This window comes from Oncorhynchus keta, unplaced genomic scaffold (genome assembly GCF_023373465.1).
Source record: "Oncorhynchus keta strain PuntledgeMale-10-30-2019 unplaced genomic scaffold, Oket_V2 Un_contig_1504_pilon_pilon, whole genome shotgun sequence".
In the NCBI taxonomy this organism is placed as follows: domain Eukaryota; kingdom Metazoa; phylum Chordata; class Actinopteri; order Salmoniformes; family Salmonidae; genus Oncorhynchus; species Oncorhynchus keta.
The window spans coordinates 1-27,254 of NW_026279101.1; positions in this window are offsets into that span (position 1 = coordinate 1).

Consider the following 27,254-nt stretch of genomic DNA (forward strand, 5'->3'; position numbering starts at 1 on the left):
TCTATTCAAACTGGCTGAATGAGTCCTTTTCTCTATTCAAACTGGCTGAATGAGTCCTTCTCTATTCAAACTGTCTGAATGAGTCCTTTTCTCTATTAAACTGTCTGAATGAGTCCTTTTCTATTCAAACTGGCTGAATGAGTCCTTTTCTAGTTCAAACTGGTTGAATGAGTCCTTTTCTCTATTCAAACTGGCTGAATGAGTCCTTTTCTCTATATTCAAACTGGTTGAATGAGTCCTTTCTCTATTCAAACTGGCTGAATGAGTCCTTTTCTCTATTCAAACTGGTTGAATGAGTCCTTTCTATTCAAACTGGTTGAATGAGTCCTTTTCTATTCAAGCTGGCTGAATGAGTCCTTTTCTCTATTCAAACTGGTTGAATGAGTCCTTTCTCTATTCAAGCTGGCTGAATGAGTCCTTTTTCTATTCAAACTGGCTGAATGAATCCTTTTCTCTATTCAAACTGGCTGAATGAGTCCTTTCTCTATTCAAACTGGTTGAATGAGTCCTTTCTCATTCAAGCTGGCTGAATGAGTCCTTTTCTCTATTCAAACTGGCTGAATGAGTCCTTTTCTCTATTCAAACTGGCTGAATGAGTCCTTTCTATTCAAACTGGCTGAATGATTCTAAACTGGTCTGAATGAGTCCTTTTCTCTATTCAAACTGGCTGAATGAGTCCTTTTCTCTATTCAAACTGGTTGAATGAGTCCTTTCTCTATTCAAACTGGCTGAATGAGTCCTTCTCTATTCAAACTGGTTGAATGAGTCCTTTTCTCTATTCAAACTGGCTGAATTCTCTATTCAAACTGGTTGAATGAGTCCCTTTCTCTATTCAAACTGGTTGAATGAGTTTTCTCTATTCAAGCTGGCTGAATGAGTCCTTTCATTCAAACTGGTTGAATGAGTCCTTTTCTCTATTCAAGCTGGCTGAATGAGTCCTTTTTCTATTCAAACTGGCTGAATGAATCCTTTTCTCTATTCAAACTGGCTGAATGAGTCCTTTTCTCTATTCAAACTGGTTGAATGAGTCCTTTCGTCTATTCAAGCTGGCTGAATGAGTCCTTTCTCTATTCAAACTGGCTGAATGAGTCCTTTTCTCTATTCAAACTGGTTGAATGAGTCCTTTTCTCTATTCAAACTGGTTGAATGAGTCCTTTCTCTATTCAAACTGGTTGAATGAGTCATTTTCTCTATTCAAACTGGTTGAATGAGTCCTTTTCTCTATTCAAACTGGCTGAATGAGTCCTTTTCTCTATTCAAACTGGTTGAATGAGTCCTTTCTCTATTCAAACTGAATGAGTCCTTTTCTCTATTCAAACTGGTTGAATGAGTCCTTTTCTATTCAAACTGGCTGAATGAGTCCCTTTCTCTATTCAAACTGGCTGAATGAGTCCCTATTCAAACTGTCTGAATGAGTCATTTTCTATTCAAACTGGCTGAATGAGTCCTTTTCTCTATTCAAACTGTTGAATGAGTCCTTTTTTCTCTATTCAAACTGGCTGAATGAGTCCTTTTCTCTATTCAAACTGGTTGAATGAGTCCTTTCTCTATTCAAACTGGTTGAATGAGTCCTTTTCTCTATTCAAATTGAATGATTCCTTTTCTCTATTCAAACTTGTTGAATGAATCCTTTTCTCTATTCAAACTGGCTGAATGAGTCCTTTTCTCTATTCAAACTGGCTGAATGAGTCCTTTTCTCTATTCAAACTGGCTGAATGAGTCCTTTTCTCTATTCAAACTGGCTGAATGAGTCCTTTTCTCTATTCAAACTGGTTGAATGAGTCCTTTTCTCTATTCAAACTGAATGAGTCCTTTTCTCTATTCAAACTGGTTGAATGAGTCCTCTATTCAAACTGGCTGAATGAGTCATTTTCTCTATTCAAACTGGTTGAATGAGTCCTTTTCTCTATTCAAACTGGTTGAATGAGTCCTTTTCTCTATTCAAACTGGCTGAATGAGTCCTTTTCTCTATTCAAACTGGTTGAATGAGTCCTTTCTCTATTCAAACTGGTTGAATGAGTCTATTCAAATTGAATGATTCCTTTTCTCTATTCAAACTTGTTGAATGAGTCCTTTCTCTATTCAAACTGGCTGAATGAGTCCTTTTCTCTATTCAAACCTTTCTCTATTCAAACTGGCTGAATGAGTCCTTTTCTCTATTCAAACTGGCTGAATGAGTCCTTTTCTCTATTCAAACTGGTTGAATGTCCTTTCTCTATTCAAACTGAATGAGTCCTTTTCTCTATTCAAACTGGTTGAATGAGTCCTTTTCTCTATTCAAACTGGCTGAATGAGTCCCTTTCTCTATTCAAACTGGCTGAAAGTCCTTTTCTCTATTCAAACTGTCTGAATGAGTCATTTTCTCTATTCAAACTGGCTGAATGAGTCCTTTTCTCTATTCAAACTGTCTGAATGAGTCCTTTTCTCTATTCAAACTGGCTGAATGAGTCCTTTTCTCTATTCAAACTGGTTGAATGAGTCCTTTCTCTATTCAAACTGGTTGAATGAGTCCTTTTCTCTATTCAAATTGAATGATTCCTTTTCTCTATTCAAACTTGTTGAATGAGTCCTTTTCTCTATTCAAACTGGCTGAATGAGTCCTTTTCTCTATTCAAACTGGCTGAATGAGTCCTTTTCTCTATTCAAACTGGCTGAATGAGTCCTTTTCTCTATTCAAACTGGCTGAATGAGTCCTTTTCTCTATTCAAACTGGTTGAATGAGTCCTTTTCTCTATTCAAACTGAATGAGTCCTTTTCTCTATTCAAACTGGTTGAATGAGTCCTTTTCTCTATTCAAACTGGCTGAATGAGTCATTTTCTCTATTCAAACTGGTTGAATGAGTCCTTTTCTCTATTCAAACTGGTTGAATGAGTCCTTTTCTCTATTCAAACTGGCTGAATGAGTCCTTTTCTCTATTCAAACTGGTTGAATGAGTCCTTTTCTCTATTCAAACTGGTTGAATGAGTCCTTTTCTCTATTCAAATTGAATGATTCCTTTTCTCTATTCAAACTTGTTGAATGAGTCCTTTTCTCTATTCAAACTGGCTGAATGAGTCCTTTTCTCTATTCAAACTGGTTGAATGAGTCATTTTCTCTATTCAAACTGGTTGAATGAGTCCTTTTCTCTATTCAAACTGGCTGAATGAGTCCTTTTCTCTATTCAAACTGGTTGAATGAGTCCTTTTCTCTATTCAAACTGAATGAGTCCTTTTCTCTATTCAAACTGGTTGAATGAGTCCTTTTCTCTATTCAAACTGGCTGAATGAGTCCCTTTCTCTATTCAAACTGGCTGAATGAGTCCTTTTCTCTATTCAAACTGTCTGAATGAGTCATTTTCTCTATTCAAACTGGCTGAATGAGTCCTTTTCTCTATTCAAACTGTCTGAATGAGTTTTCTCTATTCAAACTGGTTGAATGAGTCCTTTTCTCTATTCAAACTGGTTGAATGAGTCATTTTCTCTATTCAAACTGGCTGAATGAGTCCTTTTCTCTATTCAAACTGGCTGAATGAGTCCTTTTCTCTATTCAAACTGGCTGAATGAGTCCTTTTTCTATTAAACTGTCTGAATGAGTCCTTTCTCTATTCAAACTGGCTGAATGAGTCCTTTTCTCTATTCAAACTGGTTGAATGAGTCCTTTTCTCTATTCAAACTGGCTGAATGAGTCCTTTTCTCTATTCAAACTGGTTGAATGAGTCCTTTTCTCTATTCAAACTGGCTGAATGAGTCCTTTTCTCTATTCAAACTGGTTGAATGAGTCCTTTTCTCTATTCAAACTGGTTGAATGAGTCCTTTTCTCTATTCAAACTGGCTGAATGAGTCCTTTTCTCTATTCAAACTGGTTGAATGAGTCCTTGAATGAGTCCTCTATTCAAACTGGCTGAATGAATCCTTTCTCTATTCAAACTGGCTGAATGAGTCCTTTCTCTATTCAAACTGGTTGAAACTATTCAAGCTGGCTGAATGAGTCCTTTTCTCTATTCAAACTGGTCCTTTTCTATTCAAACTGGTAGAATGAGTCCTTTTTCTATTCAAACTGGTTGAATGAGTTTTCTCTATTCAAACTGGTTGAATGAGTCATTTTCTCTATTCAAACTGGTTGAATGAGTCCTTTCTCTATTCAAACTGGCTGAATGAGTCCTTTTCTCTATTCAAACTGGTTGAATGAGTCCTTTCTCTATTTGAATGAGTCCTTTTCTCTATTCAAACTGGTTGAATGAGTCCTTTCTCTATTCAAACTGAATGGTCCTTTCTCTATTCAAACTTGAATGAGTCCTTTTCTCTATTCAAACTGTCTGAATGAGTCATTTTCTCTATTCAAACTGGCTGAATGAGTCCTTTTCTCTATTCAAACTGGTTGAATGAGTCCTTTTCTCTATTCAAACTGGCTGAATGAGTCCTTTTCTCTATTCAAACTGGTTGAATGAGTCCTTTTCTCTATTCAAACTGGTTGAATGAGTCCTTTTCTCTATTCAAATTGAATGATTCCTTTTCTCTATTCAAACTTGTTGAATGAGTCCTTTTCTCTATTCAAACTGGCTGAATGAGTCCTTTTCTCTATTCAAACTGTCTGAATGAGTCCTTTTCTCTATTCAAACTGGCTGAATGAGTCCTTTTCTCTATTCAAACTGGCTGAATGAGTCCTTTTCTCTATTCAAACTGGTTGAATGAGTCCTTTTCTATTCAAACTGAATGAGTCCTTTTCTCTATTCAAACTGGTTGAATGAGTCCTTTTCTCTATTCAAACTGAATGGTCATTTTCTCTATTCAAACTGGTTGAATGAGTCCTTTCTCTATTCAAACTGGTTGAATGAGTCCTTTCTCTATTCAAACTGGCTGAATTAGTCCTTTTCTCTATTCAAACTGGTTGAATGAGTCCTTTTCTCTATTCAAACTGAATGAGTCCTTTCTCTATTCAAACTGGTTGAATGAGTCCTTTCTCTATTCAAACTGGCTGAATGAGTCCTTTCTCTATTCAAACTGGCTGAATGAGTCCTTTTCTCTATTCAAACTGTCTGAATGAGTCATTTTCTCTATTCAAACTGGCTGAATGAGTCCTTTTCTCTATTCAAACTGTCTGAATGAGTCCTTTTCTCTATTCAAACTGGCTGAATGAGTCCTTTCTCTATTCAAACTGGTTGAATGAGTCCTTTTCTCTATTCAAACTGGTTGAATGAGTCCTTTTCTCTATTCAAACTGGCTGAATGAATCCTTTTCTCTATTCAAACTGGCTGAATGAGTCCTTTTCTCTATTCAAACTGGCTGAATGAGTCCTTTTCTCTATTCAAACTGGCTGAATGAGTCCTTTTCTCTATTCAAACTGGCTGAATGAGTCCTTTTCTCTATTCAAACTGGTTGAATGAGTCAAACTGAATTTTCTCTATTCAAACTGGTTGAATGAGTCCTTTCTCTATTCAAACTGGCTGAATGAGTCATTTTCTCTATTCAAACTGGTTGAATGAGTTTTCTCTATTCAAACTGGTTGAATGAGTCCTTTCTCTATTCAAACTGGCTGAATGAGTCCTTTTCTCTATTCAAACTGGTTGAATGAGTCCTTTCTCTATTCAAACTGGTTGAATGAGTCCTTTCTCTATTCAAATTGAATTTTCTCTATTCATTCAAACTGGCTGAATGAGTCCTTTTCTCTATTCAAACTGGTTGAATGAGTTTTTCTCTATTCAAACTGGTTGAATGAGTCCTTTTCTCTATTCAAACTGGCTGAATGAGTCCTTTTCTCTATTCAAACTGGTTGAATGAGTCCTTTTCTCTATTCAAACTGAATGAGTCCTTTTCTCTATTCAAACTGGTTGAATGAGTCCTTTTCTCTATTCAAACTGGCTGAATGAGTCCTTTTCTCTATTCAAACTGGTTGAATGAGTCCTTTTCTCTATTCAAACTGTCTGAATGAGTCATTTTCTATTCAAACTGAATGAGTCCTTTTCTCTATTCAAACTGTCTGAATGAGTCCTTTTCTCTATTCAAACTGGTTGAATGAGTCCTTTCTCTATTCAAACTGGCTGAATGAGTCCTTTTCTCTATTCAAACTGGCTGAATGAGTCCTTTTCTCTATTCAAACTGGCTGAATGAGTCCTTTCTCTATTCAAACTGGCTGAATGAGTCCTTTTCTCTATTAAACTGTCTGAATGAGTCCTTTCTCTATTCAAACTGGCTGAATGAGTCCTTTTCTCTATTCAAACTGGTTGAATGAGTCCTTTCTCTATTCAAACTGGCTGAATGAGTCCTTTTCTCTATTCAAACTGGTTGAATGAATTCAAAGAATGAGTCCTTCTCTATTCAAACTGGTTGAATGAGTCCTTTTCTCTATTCAAACTGGTTGAATGAGTCCTTTTCTCTATTCAAATTGAATGATTCCTTTTCTCTATTCAAACTTGTTGAATGAATCCTTTTCTCTATTCAAACTGGCTGAATGAGTCCTTTTCTCTATTCAAACTGGTTGAATGAGTCCTTTTCTATTCAAACTGGCTGAATGAGTCCTTTTCTCTATTCAAACTGGTTGAATGAGTCCCTTTCTCTATTCAAACTGGTTGAATGAGTCCTTTTCTCTATTCAAGCTGGCTGAATGAGTCCTTTCTCTATTCAAACTGGTTGAATGAGTCCTCTATTCAAGCTGGCTGAATGAGTCCTTTTCTCTATTCAAACTGGCTGAATGAATCCTTTTCTCTATTCAAACTGGCTGAATGAGTCCTTTTCTCTATTCAAACTGGTTGAATGAGTCCTTTTCTCTATTCAAGCTGGCTGAATGAGTCCTTTTCTCTATTCAAACTGGCTGAATGAGTCCTTTTCTCTATTCAAACTGGTAGAATGAGTCCTTTCTCTATTCAAACTGGTTGAATGAGTCCTTTTCTCTATTCAAACTGGTTGAATGAGTCATTTTCTCTATTCAAACTGGTTGAATGAGTCCTTTTCTCTATTCAAACTGGCTGAATGAGTCCTTTTCTCTATTCAAACTGGTTGAATGAGTCCTTTTCTCTATTCAAACTGAATGAGTCCTTTTCTCTATTCAAACTGGTTGAATGAGTCCTTTTCTCTATTCAAACTGGCTGAATGAGTCCCTTTCTCTATTCAAACTGGCTGAATGAGTCCTTTTCTCTATTCAAACTGTCTGAATGAGTCATTTTCTCTATTCAAACTGGCTGAATGAGTCCTTTTCTCTATTCAAACTGTCTGAATGAGTCCTTTTCTCTATTCAAACTGGCTGAATGAGTCCTTTTCTCTATTCAAACTGGTTGAATGAGTCCTTTTCTCTATTCAAACTGGTTGAATGAGTCCTTTTCTCTATTCAAATTGAATGATTCCTTTTCTCTATTCAAACTTGTTGAATGAATCCTTTTCTCTATTCAAACTGGCTGAATGAGTCCTTTTCTCTATTCAAACTGGCTGAATGAGTCCTTTCTCTATTCAAACTGGCTGAATGAGTCCTTTTCTCTATTCAAACTGGCTGAATGAGTCCTTTTCTCTATTCAAACTGGTTGAATGAGTCCTTTTCTCTATTCAAACTGAATGAGTCCTTTTCTCTATTCAAACTGGTTGAATGAGTCCTTTTCTCTATTCAAACTGGCTGAATGAGTCATTTCTCTATTCAAACTGGTTGAATGAGTCCTTTCTCTATTCAAACTGGTTGAATGAGTCCTTTCTCTATTCAAACTGGCTGAATGAGTCCTTTTCTCTATTCAAACTGGTTGAATGAGTCCTTTCTCTATTCAAACTGAATGAGTCCTTTTCTCTATTCAAACTGGTTGAATGAGTCCTTTTCTCTATTCAAACTGGCTGAATGAGTCCCTTTCTCTATTCAAACTGAATGAGTCCTTTTCTCTATTCAAACTGTCTGAATGAGTCATTTTCTCTATTCAAACTGGCTGAATGAGGTCTGAATGAGTCCTTTTCTCTATTCAAACTGGCTGAATGAGTCCTTTTCTCTATTCAAACTGGTTGAATGAGTCCTTTTCTCTATTCAAACTGGTTGAATGAGTCCTTTCTCTATTCAAATTGAATGATTCCTTTTCTCTATTCAAACTTGTTGAATGAGTCCTTTTCTCTATTCAAACTGGTTGAATGAGTCCTTTCTCTATTCAAACTGGCTGAATGAGTCCTTTTCTCTATTCAAACTGGCTGAATGAGTCCTTTTCTCTATTCAAACTGGCTGAATGAGTCCTTTTCTCTATTCAAACTGGTTGAATGAGTCCTTTTCTATTCAAACTGAATGAGTCCTTTTCTCTATTCAAACTGGTTGAATGAGTCCTTTTCTCTATTCAAACTGGCTGAATGAGTCATTTTTCTATTCAAACTGGTTGAATGAGTCCTTTCTCTATTCAAACTGGTTGAATGAGTCCTTTCTCTATTCAAACTGGCTGAATGAGTCCTTTCTCTATTCAAACTGGTTGAATGAGTCCTCTATTCAAACTGGTTGAATGAGTCCTTTTCTCTATTCAAATTGAATGATTCCTTTTTCTATTCAAACTTGTTGAATGAGTCCTTTTCTCTATTCAAACTGGCTGAATGAGTCCTTTTCTCTATTCAAACTGGTTGAATGAGTCATTTTCTATTCAAACTGGTTGAATGAGTCCTCTATTCAAACTGGCTGAATGAGTCCTTTTCTCTATTCAAACTGGTTGAATGAGTCCTTTTCTATTCAAACTGAATGAGTCCTTTTCTCTATTCAAACTGGTTGAATGAGTCCTTTCTCTATTCAAACTGGCTGAATGAGTCCCTTTCTCTATTCAAACTGGCTGAATGAGTCCTTTCTCTATTCAAACTGTCTGAATGAGTCATTTTCTCTATTCAAACTGGCTGAATGAGTCCTTTTCTATTCAAACTGTCTGAATGAGTCCTTTTCTCTATTCAAACTGGTTGAATGAGTCCTTTTCTCTATTCAAACTGGTTGAATGAGTCCTTTTCTCTATTCAAACTGGCTGAATGAGTCCTTTTCTCTATTCAAACTGGCTGAATGAGTCCTTTCTCTATTCAAACTGGCTGAATGAGTCCTTTTCTCTATTAAACTGGTTGAATGAGTCCTTTCTCTATTCAAACTGGCTGAATGAGTCCTTTTCTCTATTCAAACTGGTTGAATGAGTCCTTTTCTCTATTCAAATTGAATGATTCCTTTTCTCTATTCAAACTTGTTGAATGAGTCCTTTCTCTATTCAAACTGGCTGAATGAGTCCTTTTCTATTCAAACTGGTTGAATGAGTCATTTTCTCTATTCAAACTGGTTGAATGAGTCCTTTCTCTATTCAAACTGGCTGAATGAGTCCTTTTCTCTATTCAAACTGGTTGAATGAGTCCTTTTCTCTATTCAAACTGAATGAGTCCTTTCTCTATTCAAACTGGTTGAATGAGTCCTTTTCTCTATTCAAACTGGCTGAATGAGTCATTTTCTCTATTCAAACTGGTTGAATGAGTCCTTTTCTCTATTCAAACTGGTTGAATGAGTCCTTTCTCTATTCAAACTGGCTGAATGAGTCCTTTTCTATTCAAACTGGTTGAATGAGTCCTTTCTCTATTCAAACTGGTTGAATGAGTCCTTTTCTCTATTCAAATTGAATGATTCCTTTTCTCTATTCAAACTTGTTGAATGAGTCCTTTTCTCTATTCAAACTGGCTGAATGAGTCCTTTTCTCTATTCAAACTGGTTGAATGAGTCATTTTCTCTATTCAAACTGGTTGAATGAGTCCTTTTCTCTATTCAAACTGGCTGAATGAGTCCTTTTCTCTATTCAAACTGGTTGAATGAGTCCTTTCTCTATTCAAACTGAATGAGTCCTTTCTCTATTCAAACTGGTTGAATGAGTCCTTTCTCTATTCAAACTGGCTGAATGAGTCCCTTTCTCTATTCAAACTGGCTGAATGAGTCCTTTTCTCTATTCAAACTGTCTGAATGAGTCATTTTCTCTATTCAAACTGGCTGAATGAGTCCTTTTCTCTATTCAAACTGTCTGAATGAGTCCTTTTCTCTATTCAAACTGGTTGAATGAGTCCTTTCTCTATTCAAACTGGTTGAATGAGTCCTTTTCTCTATTCAAACTGGCTGAATGAGTCCTTTTCTCTATTCAAACTGGCTGAATGAGTCCTTTTCTCTATTCAAACTGGCTGAATGAGTCCTTTTCTCTATTAAACTGTCTGAATGAGTCCTTTTCTCTATTCAAACTGGCTGAATGAGTCCTTTTCTCTATTCAAACTTGTTGAATGAGTCCTTTTCTCTATTCAAACTGGCTGAATGAGTCCTTTTCTCTATTCAAACTGGTTGAATGAGTCATTTTCTATTCAAACTGGTTGAATGAGTCCTTTTCTCTATTCAAACTGGCTGAATGAGTCCTTTTCTCTATTCAAACTGGTTGAATGAGTCCTTTTCTCTATTCAAACTGAATGAGTCCTTTTCTCTATTCAAACTGGTTGAATGAGTCCTTTTCTCTATTCAAACTGGCTGAATGAGTCCCTTTCTCTATTCAAACTGGCTGAATGAGTCCTTTTCTCTATTCAAACTGTCTGAATGAGTCATTTTCTCTATTCAAACTGGCTGAATGAGTCCTTTTCTCTATTCAAACTGTCTGAATGAGTCCTTTTCTCTATTCAAACTGGTTGAATGAGTCCTTTCTCTATTCAAACTGGTTGAATGAGTCCTTTTCTCTATTCAAACTGGCTGAATGAGTCCTTTTCTCTATTCAAACTGGCTGAATGAGTCCTTTTCTCTATTCAAACTGGCTGAATGAGTCCTTTCTCTATTAAACTGTCTGAATGAGTCCTTTCTCTATTCAAACTGGCTGAATGAGTCCTTTCTCTATTCAAACTTTTCTCTATTCAAACTGGCTGAATGAGTCCTTTTCTCTATTCAAACTGGTTGAATGAGTCCTTTTCTCTATTCAAACTGGCTGAATGAGTCCTTTTCTATTCAAACTGGTTGAATGAGTCCTTTCTCTATTCAAACTGGTTGAATGAGTCCTTTTCTCTATTCAAGCTGGCTGAATGAGTCCTTTTCTCTATTCAAACTGGTTGAATGAGTCCTTTTCTCTATTCAAGCTGGCTGAATGAGTCCTTTTCTCTATTCAAACTGGCTGAATGAATCCTTTTCTCTATTCAAACTGGCTGAATGAGTCCTTTTCTCTATTCAAACTGGTTGAATGAGTCCTTTTCTCTATTCAAGCTGGCTGAATGAGTCCTTTTCTCTATTCAAACTGGCTGAATGAGTCCTTTCTCTATTCAAACTGGTAGAATGAGTCCTTTCTCTATTCAAACTGGTTGAATGAGTCCTTTCTCTATTCAAACTGGTTGAATGAGTCATTTTCTCTATTCAAACTGGTTGAATGAGTCCTTTCTCTATTCAAACTGGCTGAATGAGTCCTTTTCTCTATTCAAACTGGTTGAATGAGTCCTTTTCTCTATTCAAACTGAATGAGTCCTTTTCTCTATTCAAACTGGTTGAATGAGTCCTTTTTCTATTCAAACTGGCTGAATGAGTCCCTTTCTATTCAAACTGGCTGAATGAGTCCTTTCTATTCAAACTGTCTGAATGAGTCATTTTCTCTATTCAAACTGGCTGAATGAGTCCTTTTCTCTATTCAAACTGTCTGAATGAGTCCTTTTCTCTATTCAAACTGGCTGAATGAGTCCTTTTCTCTATTCAAACTGGTTGAATGAGTCCTTTTCTCTATTCAAACTGGTTGAATGAGTCCTTTTCTCTATTCAAATTGAATGATTCCTTTTCTCTATTCAAACTTGTTGAATGAATCCTTTTCTCTATTCAAACTGGCTGAATGAGTCCTTTTCTCTATTCAAACTGGCTGAATGAGTCCTTTTCTCTATTCAAACTGGCTGAATGAGTCCTTTTCTCTATTCAAACTGGCTGAATGAGTCCTTTTCTCTATTCAAACTGGTTGAATGAGTCCTTTTCTCTATTCAAACTGAATGAGTCCTTTTCTCTATTCAAACTGGTTGAATGAGTCCTTTTCTCTATTCAAACTGGCTGAATGAGTCATTTTCTCTATTCAAACTGGTTGAATGAGTCCTTTTCTCTATTCAAACTGGCTGAATGAGTCCTTTTCTCTATTCAAACTGGTTGAATGAGTCCTTTTCTCTATTCAAACTGGTTGAATGAGTCCTTTTCTCTATTCAAATTGAATGATTCCTTTTCTCTATTCAAACTTGTTGAATGAGTCCTTTTCTCTATTCAAACTGGCTGAATGAGTCCTTTTCTCTATTCAAACTGGTTGAATGAGTCATTTTCTCTATTCAAACTGGTTGAATGAGTCCTTTTCTCTATTCAAACTGGCTGAATGAGTCCTTTTCTCTATTCAAACTGGTTGAATGAGTCCTTTCTCTATTCAAACTGAATGAGTCCTTTTCTCTATTCAAACTGGTTGAATGAGTCCTTTTCTCTATTCAAACTGGCTGAATGAGTCCCTTTTCTATTCAAACTGGCTGAATGAGTCCTTTTCTCTATTCAAACTGTCTGAATGAGTCATTTTCTATTCAAACTGGCTGAATGAGTCCTTTTCTCTATTCAAACTGTCTGAATGAGTCCTTTTCTCTATTCAAACTGGCTGAATGAGTCCTTTCTCTATTCAAACTGGTTGAATGAGTCCTTTCTCTATTCAAACTGGTTGAATGAGTCCTTTCTCTATTCAAATTGAATGATTACTTTTCTCTATTCAAACTTGTTGAATGAATCCTTTCTCTATTCAAACTGGCTGAATGAGTCCTTTTCTCTATTCAAACTGGCTGAATGAGTCCTTTTCTCTATTCAAACTGGCTGAATGAGTCCTTTTCTCTATTCAAACTGGCTGAATGAGTCCTTTTCTCTATTCAAACTGAATGAGTCCTTTTTCTCTATTCAAACTGAATGAGTCCTTTTCTCTATTCAAACTGGTTGAATGAGTCCTTTCTCTATTCAAACTGGCTGAATGAGTCATTTTCTCTATTCAAACTGGTTGAATGAGTCATTTTCTCTATTCAAACTTGTTGAATGAATCCTTTTCTCTATTCAAACTGGCTGAATGAGTCCTTTCTCTATTCAAACTGGCTGAATGAGTCCTTTTCTCTATTCAAACTGGCTGAATGAGTCCTTTTCTCTATTCAAACTGGCTGAATGAGTCCTTTTCTCTATTCAAACTGGTTGAATGAGTCCTTTTCTCTATTCAAACTGAATGAGTCCTTTTCTCTATTCAAACTGGTTGAATGAGTCCTTTTCTCTATTCAAACTGGCTGAATGAGTCATTTTCTCTATTCAAACTGGTTGAATGAGTCCTTTCTCTATTCAAACTGGTTGAATGAGTCCTTTCTCTATTCAAACTGGCTGAATGAGTCCTTTCTCTATTCAAACTGGTTGAATGAGTCCTTTTCTCTATTCAAATTGAATGATTCCTTTTCTCTATTCAAACTTGTTGAATGAGTCCTTTTCTCTATTCAAACTGGCTGAATGAGTCCTTTCTCTATTCAAACTGGTTGAATGAGTCATTTTCTCTATTCAAACTGGTTGAATGAGTCCTTTTCTCTATTCAAACTGGCTGAATGAGTCCTTTTCTCTATTCAAACTGGTTGAATGAGTCCTTTTCTATTCAAACTGAATGAGTCCTTTTCTCTATTCAAACTGGTTGAATGAGTCCTTTCTCTATTCAAACTGGCTGAATGAGTCCCTTTCTCTATTCAAACTGGCTGAATGAGTCCTTTCTCTATTCAAACTGTCTGAATGAGTCATTTTCTCTATTCAAACTGGCTGAATGAGTCCTTTTCTCTATTCAAACTGTCTGAATGAGTCCTTTTTCTATTCAAACTGGCTGAATGAGTCCTTTTCTCTATTCAAACTGGTTGAATGAGTCCTTTTCTCTATTCAAACTGGTTGAATGAGTCCTTTCTCTATTCAAATTGAATGATTACTTTTCTCTATTCAAACTTGTTGAATGAATCCTTTCTCTATTCAAACTGGCTGAATGAGTCCTTTCTCTATTCAAACTGGCTGAATGAGTCCTTTTCTATTCAAACTGGCTGAATGAGTCCTTTTCTATTCAAACTGGCTGAATGAGTCCTTTCTCTATTCAAACTGGTTGAATGAGTCCTTTCTCTATTCAAACTGAATGAGTCCTTTTCTCTATTCAAACTGGTTGAATGAGTCCTTTTCTATTCAAACTGGCTGAATGAGTCATTTTCTCTATTCAAACTGGTTGAATGAGTCCTTTCTCTATTCAAACTGGTTGAATGAGTCCTTTCTCTATTCAAACTGGCTGAATGAGTCCTTTCTCTATTCAAACTGGTTGAATGAGTCCTTTCTCTATTCAAACTGGTTGAATGAGTCCTTTTCTCTATTCAAATTGAATGATTCCTTTTCTTTATTCAAACTTATTGAATGAGTCCTTTTCTCTATTCAAACTGGCTGAATGAGTCCTTTCTCTATTCAAACTGTCTGAATGAGTCCTTTTCTCTATTCAAACTGGCTGAATGAGTCCTTTTCTCTATTCAAACTGGCTGAATGAGTCATTTTCTCTATTCAAACTGGTTGAATGAGTCCTTTTCTCTATTCAAACTGAATGAGTCCTTTCTCTATTCAAACTGGTTGAATGAGTCCTTTTCTCTATTCAAACTGGCTGAATGAGTCATTTTCTATTCAAACTCGTTGAATGAGTCCTTTTTCTATTCAAACTGGTTGAATGAGTCCTTTTCTCTATTCAAACTGGCTGAATGAGTCCTTTTCTCTATTCAAACTGGTTGAATGAGTCCTTTCTCTATTCAAACTGGCTGAATGAGTCCTTTCTCTATTCAAACTGTCTGAATGAGTCCTTTTCTCTATTCAAACTGGCTGAATGAGTCCTTTCTCTATTCAAACTGTCTGAATGAGTCCTTTCTCTATTCAAACTGGCTGAATGAGTCCTTTTCTCTATTCAAACTGGTTGAATGAGTCCTTTTCTCTATTCAAACTGGTTGAATGAGTCCTTTCTCTATTCAAACTGTCTGAATGAGTCCTTTTCTCTATTCAAACTGTCTGAATGAGTCCTTTTCTCTATTCAAACTGGTTGAATGAGTCCTTTTTCTATTCAAACTGGCTGAATGAGTCATTTTCTCTATTCAAACTGGCTGAATGAGTCCTTTTCTCTATTCAAACTGGCTGAATGAGTCCTTTTCTCTATTCAAACTGGTTGAATGAGTCCTTTTCTCTATTCAAACTGAATGAGTCCTTTTCTCTATTCAAACTGGTTGAATGAGTCCTTTTCTCTATTCAAACTGGCTGAATGAGTCCTTTTCTCTATTCAAACTGGTTGAATGAGTCCTTTTTCTATTCAAACTGGTTGAATGAGTCCTTTCTCTATTCAAACTGGTTGAATGAGTCCTTTCTCTATTCAAACTGGTTGAATGAGTCCTTTTCTATTCAAACTGGTTGAATGAGTCATTTTTCTATTCAAACTGGTTGAATGAGTCCTTTCTCTATTCAAACTGGTTGAATGAGTCCTTTTCTGTATTCAAACTGGTTGAATGAGTCCTTTTCTCTATTCAAACTGGTTGAATGAGTCATTTTCTCTATTCAAACTGGTTGAATGAGTCCTTTTCTCTATTCAAACTGGCTGAATGAGTCCTTTTCTCTATTCAAACTGGTTGAATGAGTCCTTTCTCTATTCAAACTGAATGAGTCCATTTCTCTATTCAAACTGGTTGAATGAGTCCTTTTCTCTATTCAAACTGGCTGAATGAGTCCCTTTCTCTATTCAAACTGGCTGAATGAGTCCTTTTCTCTATTCAAACTGTCTGAATGAGTCATTTTCTCTATTCAAACTGGCTGAATGAGTCCTTTTCTCTATTCAAACTGTCTGAATGAGTCCCTTTCTCTATTCAAACTGGCTGAATGAGTCCTTTTCTCTATTCAAACTGGTTGAATGAGTCCTTTTCTCTATTCAAACTGGTTGAATGAGTCCTTTCTCTATTCAAACTGTCTGAATGAGTCCTTTTCTCTATTCAAACTGGCTGAATGAGTCCTTTTCTCTATTCAAACTGGTTGAATGAGTCCTTTTCTCTATTCAAACTGGTTGAATGAGTCCTTTTCTCTATTCAAACTGGATGAATGAGTCCTTTTCTCTATTCAAACTGGCTGAATGAGTCCTTTCTCTATTCAAACTGAATGAGTCCTTTTCTCTATTCAAACTGGTTGAATGAGTCATTTTCTCTATTCAAACTGGTTGAATGAGTCCTTTCTCTATTCAAACTGGTTGAATGAGTCCTTTTCTCTATTCAAACTGGTCTGAATGAGTCCTTTTCTCTATTCAAACTGGCTGAATGAGTCCTTTTCTCTATTCAAACTGGTTGAATGAGTCCTTTCTCTATTCAAACTGGTTGAATGAGTCCTTTCTCTATTCAAACTGGATGAATGAGTCCTTTTCTCTATTCAAACTGGCTGAATGAGTCCTTTTCTCTATTCAAACTGAATGAGTCCTTTTCTCTATTCAAACTGGTTGAATGAGTCCTTTCTCTATTCAAACTGGTTGAATGAGTCCTTTTCTCTATTCAAATTGAATGATTCCTTTTCTCTATTCAAACTTGTTGAATGAGTCCTTTCTCTATTCAAACTGGCTGAATGAGTCCTTTTCTCTATTCAAACTGTCTGAATGAGTCCTTTCTCTATTCAAACTGGCTGAATGAGTCCTTTCTCTATTCAAACTGGCTGAATGAGTCCTTTTCTCTATTCAAACTGGTTGAATGAGTCCTTTTCTCTATTCAAACTGAATGAGTCCTTTTCTCTATTCAAACTGGTTGAATGAGTCCTTTCTCTATTCAAACTGGCTGAATGAGTCATTTTCTCTATTCAAACTCGTTGAATGAGTCCTTTTCTCTATTCAAATTGGTTGAATGAGTCCTTTTCTCTATTCAAACTGGCTGAATGAGTCCTTTTCTCTATTCAAACTGGTTGAATGAGTCCTTTTCTCTATTCAAACTGGCTGAATGAGTCCTTTCTCTATTCAAACTGTCTGAATGAGTCCTTTTCTCTATTCAAACTGGCTGAATGAGTCCTTTCTCTATTCAAACTGTCTGAATGAGTCCTTTCTCTATTCAAACTGGCTGAATGAGTCCTTTTCTCTATTCAAACTGGTTGAATGAGTCCTTTCTCTATTCAAACTGGTTGAATGAGTCCTTTTCTCTATTCAAACTGTCTGAATGAGTCCTTTTCTCTATTCAAACTGTCTGAATGAGTCCTTTTCTCTATTCAAACTGTCTGAATGAGTCCTTTTCTCTATTCAAACTGGTTGAATGAGTCCTTTTCTCTATTCAAACTGGCTGAATGAGTCATTTTCTCTATTCAAACTGGCTGAATGAGTCCTTTTCTCTATTCAAACTGGCTGAATGAGTCCTTTTCTCTATTCAAACTGGTTGAATGAGTCCTTTTCTCTATTCAAACTGAATGAGTCCTTTTCTCTATTCAAACTGGTTGAATGAGTCCTTTTCTCTATTCAAACTGGCTGAATGAGTCCTTTTCTCTATTCAAACTGGTTGAATGAGTCCTTTTCTCTATTCAAACTGGTTGAATGAGTCCTTTTCTCTATTCAAACTGGTTGAATGAGTCCTTTCTCTATTCAAACTGGTTGAATGAGTCCTTTCTCTATTCAAACTGGTTGAATGAGTCATTTTCTCTATTCAAACTGGTTGAATGAGTCCTTTTCTCTATTCAAACTGGTTGAATGAGTCCTTTCTCTATTCAAACTGGTTGAATGAGTCATTTCTCTATTCAAACTGGTTGAATGAGTCCTTTCTCTATTCAAACTGGCTGAATGAGTCCTTTTCTCTATTCAAACTGGTTGAATGAGTCCTTTCTCTATTCAAACTGAATGAGTCCATTTCTCTATTCAAACTGGTTGAATGAGTCCTTTTCTCTATTCAAACTGGCTGAATGAGTCCCTTTCTCTATTCAAACTGGCTGAATGAGTCCTTTTCTCTATTCAAACTGTCTGAATGAGTCATTTTCTCTATTCAAACTGGCTGAATGAGTCCTTTTCTCTATTCAAACTGTCTGAATGAGTCCCTTTCTCTATTCAAACTGGCTGAATGAGTCCTTTTCTATTCAAACTGGTTGAATGAGTCCTTTTCTATTCAAACTGGTTGAATGAGTCCTTTCTCTATTCAAACTGTCTGAATGAGTCCTTTTCTCTATTCAAACTGGCTGAATGAGTCCTTTTCTCTATTCAAACTGGTTGAATGAGTCCTTTCTCTATTCAAACTGGTTGAATGAGTCCTTTTCTCTATTCAAACTGGATGAATGAGTCCTTTCTCTATTCAAACTGGCTGAATGAGTCCTTTCTCTATTCAAACTGAATGAGTCCTTTTCTCTATTCAAACTGGTTGAATGAGTCCTTTTCTCTATTCAAACTGGTTGAATGAGTCCTTTCTCTATTCAAACTGGCTGAATGAGTCCTTTCTCATTCAAACTGGCTGAATGAGTCCTTTTCTCTATTCAAACTGGTTGAATGAGTCCTTTTCTCTATTCAAACTGGTTGAATGAGTCCTTTTCTCTATTCAAACTGGCTGAATGAGTCCTTTTCTCTATTCAAACTGGTTGAATGAGTCCTTTCTCTATTCAAACTGGCTGAATGAGTCCTTTTCTCTATTCAAACTGTCTGAATGAGTCCTTTCTCTATTCAAACTGGCTGAATGAGTCCTTTTCTCTATTCAAACTGGCTGAATGAGTCCTTTTTCTATTCAAACTGGTTGAATGAGTCCTTTTCTCTATTCAAACTGAATGAGTCCTTTCTCTATTCAAACTGGTTGAATGAGTCCTTTTTCTATTCAAACTGGCTGAATGAGTCATTTTCTCTATTCAAACTCGTTGAATGAGTCCTTTTCTCTATTCAAACTGGTTGAATGAGTCCTTTTCTCTATTCAAACTGGCTGAATGAGTCCTTTTCTCTATTCAAACTGGTTGAATGAGTCCTTTTCTCTATTCAAACTGGTTGAATGAGTCCTTTTCTCTATTCAAACTGTCTGAATGAGTCCTTTTCTCTATTCAAACTGGCTGAATGAGTCCTTTCTCTATTCAAACTGTCTGAATGAGTCCTTTTCTCTATTCAAACTGGCTGAATGAGTCCTTTTCTCTATTCAAACTGGTTGAATGAGTCCTTTCTCTATTCAAACTGGTTGAATGAGTCCTTTTCTCTATTCAAACTGTCTGAATGAGTCCTTTTTCTATTCAAACTGTCTGAATGAGTCCTTTTCTGTATTCAAACTGGTTGAATGAGTCCTTTCTCTATTCAAACTGGCTGAATGAGTCATTTTCTCTATTCAAACTGGCTGAATGAGTCCTTTTCTCTATTCAAACTGGCTGAATGAGTCCTTTTCTCTATTCAAACTGGTTGAATGAGTCCTTTCTCTATTCAAACTGAATGAGTCCTTTTCTCTATTCAAACTGGTTGAATGAGTCCTTTTCTCTATTCAAACTGAATGAGTCCTTTTCTCTATTCAAACTGGTTGAATGAGTCCTTTTCTCTATTCAAACTGGCTGAATGAGTCCTTTTCTCTATTCAAACTGTCTGAATGAGTCCTTTTCTCTATTCAAACTGGCTGAATGAGTCCTTTTCTCTATTCAAACTGGCTGAATGAGTCCTTTTCTCTATTCAAACTGGTTGAATGAGTCCTTTTCTCTATTCAAACTGAATGAGTCCTTTTCTCTATTCAAACTGGTTGAATGAGTCCTTTTCTCTATTCAAACTGGCTGAATGAGTCATTTTCTCTATTCAAACTGGTTGAATGAGTCCTTTTCTCTATTCAAACTGGTTGAATGAGTCCTTTTCTCTATTCAAACTGGCTGAATGAGTCCTTTTCTCTATTCAAACTGGTTGAATGAGTCCTTTTCTCTATTCAAACTGGTTGAATGAGTCCTTTTCTCTATTCAAACTTGTTGAATGAGTCCTTTTCTCTATTCAAACTGGCTGAATGAGTCCTTTTCTCTATTCAAACTGGTCCTTTCTCTATTCAAACTGGCTGAATGAGTCCTTTTCTCTATTCAAACTGGTTGAATGAGTCCTTTTCTCTATTCAAACTGTCTGAATGAGTCCTTTCTCTATTCAAATGGCTGAATGAGTCCTTTTCTCTATTCAAACTGTCTGAATGAGTCCTTTTCTCTATTCAAACTGGCTGAATGAGTCCTTTTCTCTATTCAAACTGGTTGAATGAGTCCTTTCTCTATTCAAACTGGTTGAATGAGTCCTTTTCTCTATTCAAACTGGCTGAATGAGTCAAACTGAATGAGTCCTTTTCTCTATTCAAACTGGTTGAATGAGTCCTTTCTCTATTCAAACTGGTTGAATGAGTCCTTTCTCTATTCCTTGAATGAGTCCTTTTCTCTATTCAAACTGGCTGAATGAGTCCTTTCTCTATTCAAACTGTCTGAATGAGTCCTTTTCTCTATTCAAACTGGCTGAATGAGTCCTTTTCTCTATTCAAACTGGCTGAATGAGTCCTTTTCTCTATTCAAACTGGTTGAATGTCCTTTCTCTATTCAAAGAATGAGTCCTTTCTCTATTCAAACTGGTTGAATGAGTCCTTTCTCTATTCAAACTGGCTGAATGAGTCATTTTCTCTATTCAAACTGGTTGAATGAGTCCTTTTCTCTATTCAAACTGGTTGAATGAGTCCTTTTCTCTATTCAAACTGGCTGAATGAGTCCTTTTCTCTATTCAAACTGGTTGAATGAGTCCTTTCTCTATTCAAACTGGCTGAATGAGTCCTTTTCTCTATTCAAACTGTCTGAATGAGTCCTTTTCTCTATTCAAACTGGCTGAATGAGTCTATTCAAACTGGCTGAATGAGTTTTCTCTATTCAAACTGGTTGAATGAGTCCTTTTCTCTATTCAAACTGAATGAGTCCTTTTCTCTATTCAAACTGGTTGAATGAGTCCTTTCTCTATTCAAACTGGCTGAATGAGTCATTTTCTCTATTCAAACTCGTTGAATGAGTCCTTTTCTCTATTCAAATTGGTTGAATGAGTCCTTTTCTCTATTCAAACTGGCTGAATGAGTCCTTTTCTCTATTCAAACTGGTTGAATGAGTCCTTTCTCTATTCAAACTGGTTGAATGAGTCCTTTTCTCTATTCAAACTGTCTGAATGAGTCCTTTTCTCTATTCAAACTGGCTGAATGAGTCCTTTTTCTATTCAAACTGTCTGAATGATTCTATTCAAACTGGCTGAATGAGTCCTTTTCTCTATTCAAACTGGTTGAATGAGTCCTTTTCTCTATTCAAACTGGTTGAATGAGTCCTTTCTCTATTCAAACTGTCTGAATGAGTCCTTTTCTCTATTCAAACTGTCTGAATGAGTCCTTTTCTCTATTCAAACTGGTTGAATGAGTCCTTTTCTCTATTCAAACTGGCTGAATGAGTCTTTTCTCTATTCAAACTGGCTGAATGAGTCCTTTCTCTATTCAAACTGAATGAGTCCTTTTCTCTATTCAAACTGGTTGAATGAGTCCTTTCTCTATTCAAACTGAATGAGTCCTTTTCTCTATTCAAACTGGTTGAATGAGTCCTTTCTCTATTCAAACTGGCTGAATGAGTCCTTTCTCTATTCAAACTGGTTGAATGAGTCCTTTTCTCTATTCAAACTGGTTGAATGAGTCCTTTTCTCTATTCAAACTGGTTGAATGAGTCCCTCTATTCAAACTGGTTGAATGAGTCCTATTCAAACTGGTTGAATGAGTCATTTTCTCTATTCAAACTGGTTGAATGAGTCCTTTTCTCTATTCAAACTGGTTGAATGAGTCCTTTTCTCTATTCAAACTGGTTGAATGAGTCATTTTCTCTATTCAAACTGGTTGAATGAGTCCTTTTCTCTATTCAAACTGGCTGAATGAGTCCTTTTCTCTATTCAAACTGGTTGAATGAGTCCTTTTCTCTTTCAAACTGAATGAGTCCATTTCTCTATTCAAACTGGTTGAATGAGTCCTTTTCTCTATTCAAACTGGCTGAATGAGTCCTTTCTCTATTCAAACTGGCTGAATGAGTCCTTTTCTCTATTCAAACTGTCTGAATGAGTCATTTTCTCTATTCAAACTGGCTGAATGAGTCCTTTTCTCTATTCAAACTGTCTGAATGAGTCCCTTTCTCTATTCAAACTGGCTGAATGAGTCCTTTTCTCTATTCAAACTGGTTGAATGAGTCCTTTCTCTATTCAAACTGGTTGAATGAGTCCTTTTCTCTATTCAAACTGTCTGAATGAGTCCTTTTCTCTATTCAAACTGGCTGAATGAGTCCTTTTCTCTATTCAAACTGGTTGAATGAGTCCTTTTCTCTATTCAAACTGGTTGAATGAGTCCTTTTCTCTATTCAAACTGGATGAATGAGTCCTTTTCTCTATTCAAACTGGCTGAATGAGTCCTTTTCTCTATTCAAACTGAATGAGTCCTTTTCTCTATTCAAACTGGTTGAATGAGTCCTTTTCTCTATTCAAACTGGTTGAATGAGTCCTTTTCTCTATTCAAACTGGCTGAATGAGTCCTTTTCTCTATTCAAACTGGCTGAATGAGTCCTTTTCTCTATTCAAACTGGTTGAATGAGTCCTTTTCTCTATTCAAACTGAATGAGTCCTTTTCTCTATTCAAACTGGTTGAATGAGTCCTTTTCTCTATTCAAACTGGCTGAATGAGTCCTTTTCTCTATTCAAACTGGTTGAATGAGTCCTTTCTCTATTCAAACTGGCTGAATGAGTCCTTTTCTCTATTCAAACTGGTCTGAATGAGTCCTTTTCTCTATTCAAACTGGTTGAATGAGTCCTTTCTCTATTCAAACTGGCTGAATGAATTCAAACTGGTTGAATGAGTCCTTTTCTCTATTCAAACTGGTTGAATGAGTCCTTTTCTCTATTCAAACTGTCTGAATGAGTCCTTTTCTCTATTCAAACTGGTTGAATGAGTCCTTTTCTCTATTCAAACTGGCTGAATGAGTCCTTTTTCTCTATTCAAACTGGTTGAATGAGTCCTTTTCTATTCAAACTGGTTGAATGAGTCCTTTTTTCTCTATTCAAACTGTCTGAATGAGTCCTTTTCTCTATTCAAACTGGCTGAATGAGTCCTTTTCTCTATTCAAACTGGTTGAATGAGTCCTTTTCTCTATTCAAACTGGCTGAATGAGTCCTTTTCTCTATTCAAACTGGCTGAATGAGTCCTTTTCTCTATTCAAACTGGCTGAATGAGTCCTTTTCTCTATTCAAACTGGTTGAATGAGTCCTTTTCTCTATTCAAACTGAATGAGTCCTTTTCTCTATTCAAACTGGTTGAATGAGTCCTTTTCTCTATTCAAACTGGCTGAATGAGTCCTTTTCTCTATTCAAACTGGTTGAATGAGTCCTTTTCTCTATTCAAACTGGTTGAATGAGTCCTTTTCTCTATTCAAACTGGTTGAATGAGTCCTTTTCTCTATTCAAACTGGTTGAATGAGTCCTTTTCTCTATTCAAACTGGTTGAATGAGTCATTTTCTCTATTCAAACTGGTTGAATGAGTCCTTTTCTCTATTCAAACTGGTTGAATGAGTCCTTTTCTCTATTCAAACTGGTTGAATGAGTCCTTTTCTCTATTCAAACTGGTTGAATGAGTCATTTTCTCTATTCAAACTGGTTGAATGAGTCCTTTCTCTATTCAAACTGGCTGAATGAGTCCTTTTCTCTATTCAAACTGGTTGAATGAGTCCTTTCTCTATTCAAACTGAATGAGTCCATTTCTGTATTCAAACTGGTTGAATGAGTCCTTTCTCTATTCAAACTGGCTGAATGAGTCCCTTTCTCTATTCAAACTGGCTGAATGAGTCCTTTTCTCTATTCAAACTGTCTGAATGAGTCCTTTTCTCTATTCAAACTGGCTGAATGAGTCCTTTTCTCTATTCAAACTGTCTGAATGAGTCCCTTTTCTATTCAAACTGGCTGAATGAGTCCTTTTCTCTATTCAAACTGGTTGAATGAGTCCTTTCTCTATTCAAACTGGTTGAATGAGTCCTCTATTCAAACTGTCTGAATGAGTCCTTTTCTCTATTCAAACTGGCTGAATGAGTCCTTTTCTCTATTCAAACTGGTTGAATGAGTCCTTTTCTCTATTCAAACTGGTTGAATGAGTCCTTTTCTCTATTCAAACTGGTTGAATGAGTCCTTTTCTCTATTCAAACTGGCTGAATGAGTCCTTTTCTCTATTCAAACTGGTTGAATGAGTCCTTTTCTCTATTCAAACTGGTTGAATGAGTCCTTTTCTCTATTCAAACTGGCTGAATGAGTCCTTTTCTCTATTCAAACTGGCTGAATGAGTCCTTTTCTCTATTCAAACTGGTTGAATGAGTCCTTTTCTCTATTCAAACTGGTTGAATGAGTCCTTTTCTCTATTCAAACTGGCTGAATGAGTCCTTTTCTCTATTCAAACTGGTTGAATGAGTCCTTTTCTCTATTCAAACTGAATGAGTCCTTTTCTCTATTCAAACTGGTTGAATGAGTCCTTTTCTCTATTCAAACTGGCTGAATGAGTCATTTTCTCTATTCAAACTGGTTGAATGAGTCCTTTTCTCTATTCAAATTGGTTGAATGAGTCCTTTTCTCTATTCAAACTGGCTGAATGAGTCCTTTTCTCTATTCAAACTGGTTGAATGAGTCCTTTTCTCTATTCAAACTGGTTGAATGAGTCCTTTTCTCTATTCAAACTGTCTGAATTCTCTATTCAAACTGGCTGAATGAGTCCTTTTCTCTATTCAAACTGTCTGAATGAGTCCTTTTCTCTATTCAAACTGGCTGAATGAGTCCTTTTCTCTATTCAAACTGGTTGAATGAGTCCTTTTCTCTATTCAAACTGGTTGAATGAGTCCTTTTCTCTATTCAAACTGTCTGAATGAGTCCTTTTCTCTATTCAAACTGTCTGAATGAGTCCTTTTCTGTATTTTCTATTCAAACTGGCTGAATGAGTCATTTTCTCTATTCAAACTGGCTGAATGAGTCCTTTCTCTATTCAAACTGGCTGAATGAGTCATTTTCTCTATTCAAACTGGTTGAATGAGTCCTTTTCTATTCAAACTGAATGAGTCCTTTTCTCTATTCAAACTGAGTCCTTTTCTCTATTCAAACTGGCTGAATGAGTCCTTTTCTCTATTCAAACTGGTTGAATGAGTCCTTTTCTCTATTCAAACTGGTTGAATGAGTCCTTTTCTCTATTCAAACTGGTTGAATGAGTCCTTTTCTCTATTCAAACTGGTTGAATGAGTCCTTTTCTCTATTCAAACTGGTTGAATGAGTCATTTTCTCTATTCAAACTGGTTGAATGAGTCCTTTTCTCTATTCAAACTGGTTGAATGAGTCCTTTTCTCTATTCAAACTGGTTGAATGAGTCATTTTCTCTATTCAAACTGGTTGAATGAGTCCTTTTCTCTATTCAAACTGGCTGAATGAGTCCTTTTCTCTATTCAAACTGGTTGAATGAGTCCTTTTCTCTATTCAAACTGAATGAGTCCATTTCTCTATTCAAACTGGTTGAATGAGTCCTTTTCTCTATTCAAACTGGCTGAATGAGTCCCTTTCTCTATTCAAACTGGCTGAATGAGTCCTTTTCTCTATTCAAACTGTCTGAATGAGTCATTTTCTCTATTCAAACTGGCTGAATGAGTCCTTTTCTCTATTCAAACTGTCTGAATGAGTCCCTTTCTCTATTCAAACTGGCTGAATGAGTCCTTTTCTCTATTCAAACTGGTTGAATGAGTCCTTTTCTCTATTCAAACTGGTTGAATGAGTCCTTTTCTCTATTCAAACTGTCTGAATGAGTCCTTTTCTCTATTCAAACTGGCTGAATGAGTCCTTTTCTCTATTCAAACTGGTTGAATGAGTCCTTTTCTCTATTCAAACTGGTTGAATGAGTCCTTTTCTCTATTCAAACTGGATGAATGAGTCCTTTTCTCTATTCAAACTGGCTGAATGAGTCCTTTTCTCTATTCAAACTGAATGAGTCCTTTTCTCTATTCAAACTGGTTGAATGAGTCCTTTTCTCTATTCAAACTGGTTGAATGAGTCCTTTTCTCTATTCAAACTGGCTGAATGAGTCCTTTTCTCTATTCAAACTGGCTGAATGAGTCCTTTTCTCTATTCAAACTGGTTGAATGAGTCCTTTCTCTATTCAAACTGAATGAGTCCTTTTCTCTATTCAAACTGGTTGAATGAGTCCTTTTCTCTATTCAAACTGGCTGAATGAGTCCCTTTCTCTATTCAAACTGGTTGAATGAGTCCTTTTCTCTATTCAAACTGGCTGAATGAGTCCTTTTCTCTATTCAAACTGTCTGAATGAGTCCTTTTCTCTATTCAAACTGGTTGAATGAGTCCTTTCTCTATTCAAACTGGCTGAATGAGTCATTTTCTCTATTCAAACTGGTTGAATGAGTCCTTTTCTCTATTCAAACTGGTTGAATGAGTCCTTTTCTCTATTCAAACTGGTTGAATGAGTCCTTTTCTCTATTCAAACTGGTTGAATGAGTCCTTTTCTCTATTCAAACTGGCTGAATGAGTCCTTTCTCTATTCAAACTGGCTGAATGAGTCCTTTTCTCTATTCAAACTGGCTGAATGAGTCCTTTTCTCTATTCAAACTGGCTGAATGAGTCCTTTTCTCTATTCAAACTGGCTGAATGAGTCCTTTTCTCTATTCAAACTGGTTGAATGAGTCCTTTTCTCTATTCAAACTGGCTGAATGAGTCCCTTTCTCTATTCAAACTGTCTGAATGAGTCCTTTTCTCTATTCAAACTGTCTGAATGAGTCCTTTTCTCTATTCAAACTGGTTGAATGAGTCCTTTCTCTATTCAAACTGGCTGAATGAGTCATTTTCTCTATTCAAACTGGCTGAATGAGTCCTTTTCTCTATTCAAACTGGCTGAATGAGTCCTTTTCTCTATTCAAACTGGTTGAATGAGTCCTTTCTCTATTCAAACTGAATGAGTCCTTTTCTCTATTCAAACTGGTTGAATGAGTCCTTTCTCTATTCAAACTGGCTGAATGAGTCCTTTCTCTATTCAAACTGGTTGAATGAGTCCTTTTCTCTATTCAAACTGGTTGAATGAGTCCTTTTCTCTATTCAAACTGGTTGAATGAGTCCTTTCTCTATTCAAACTGGTTGAATGAGTCCTTTCTCTATTCAAACTGGTTGAATGAGTCATTTTCTCTATTCAAACTGGTTGAATGAGTCCTTTCTCTATTCAAACTGGTTGAATGAGTCCTTTTCTCTATTCAAACTGGTTGAATGAGTCCTTTCTCTATTCAAACTGGTTGAATGAG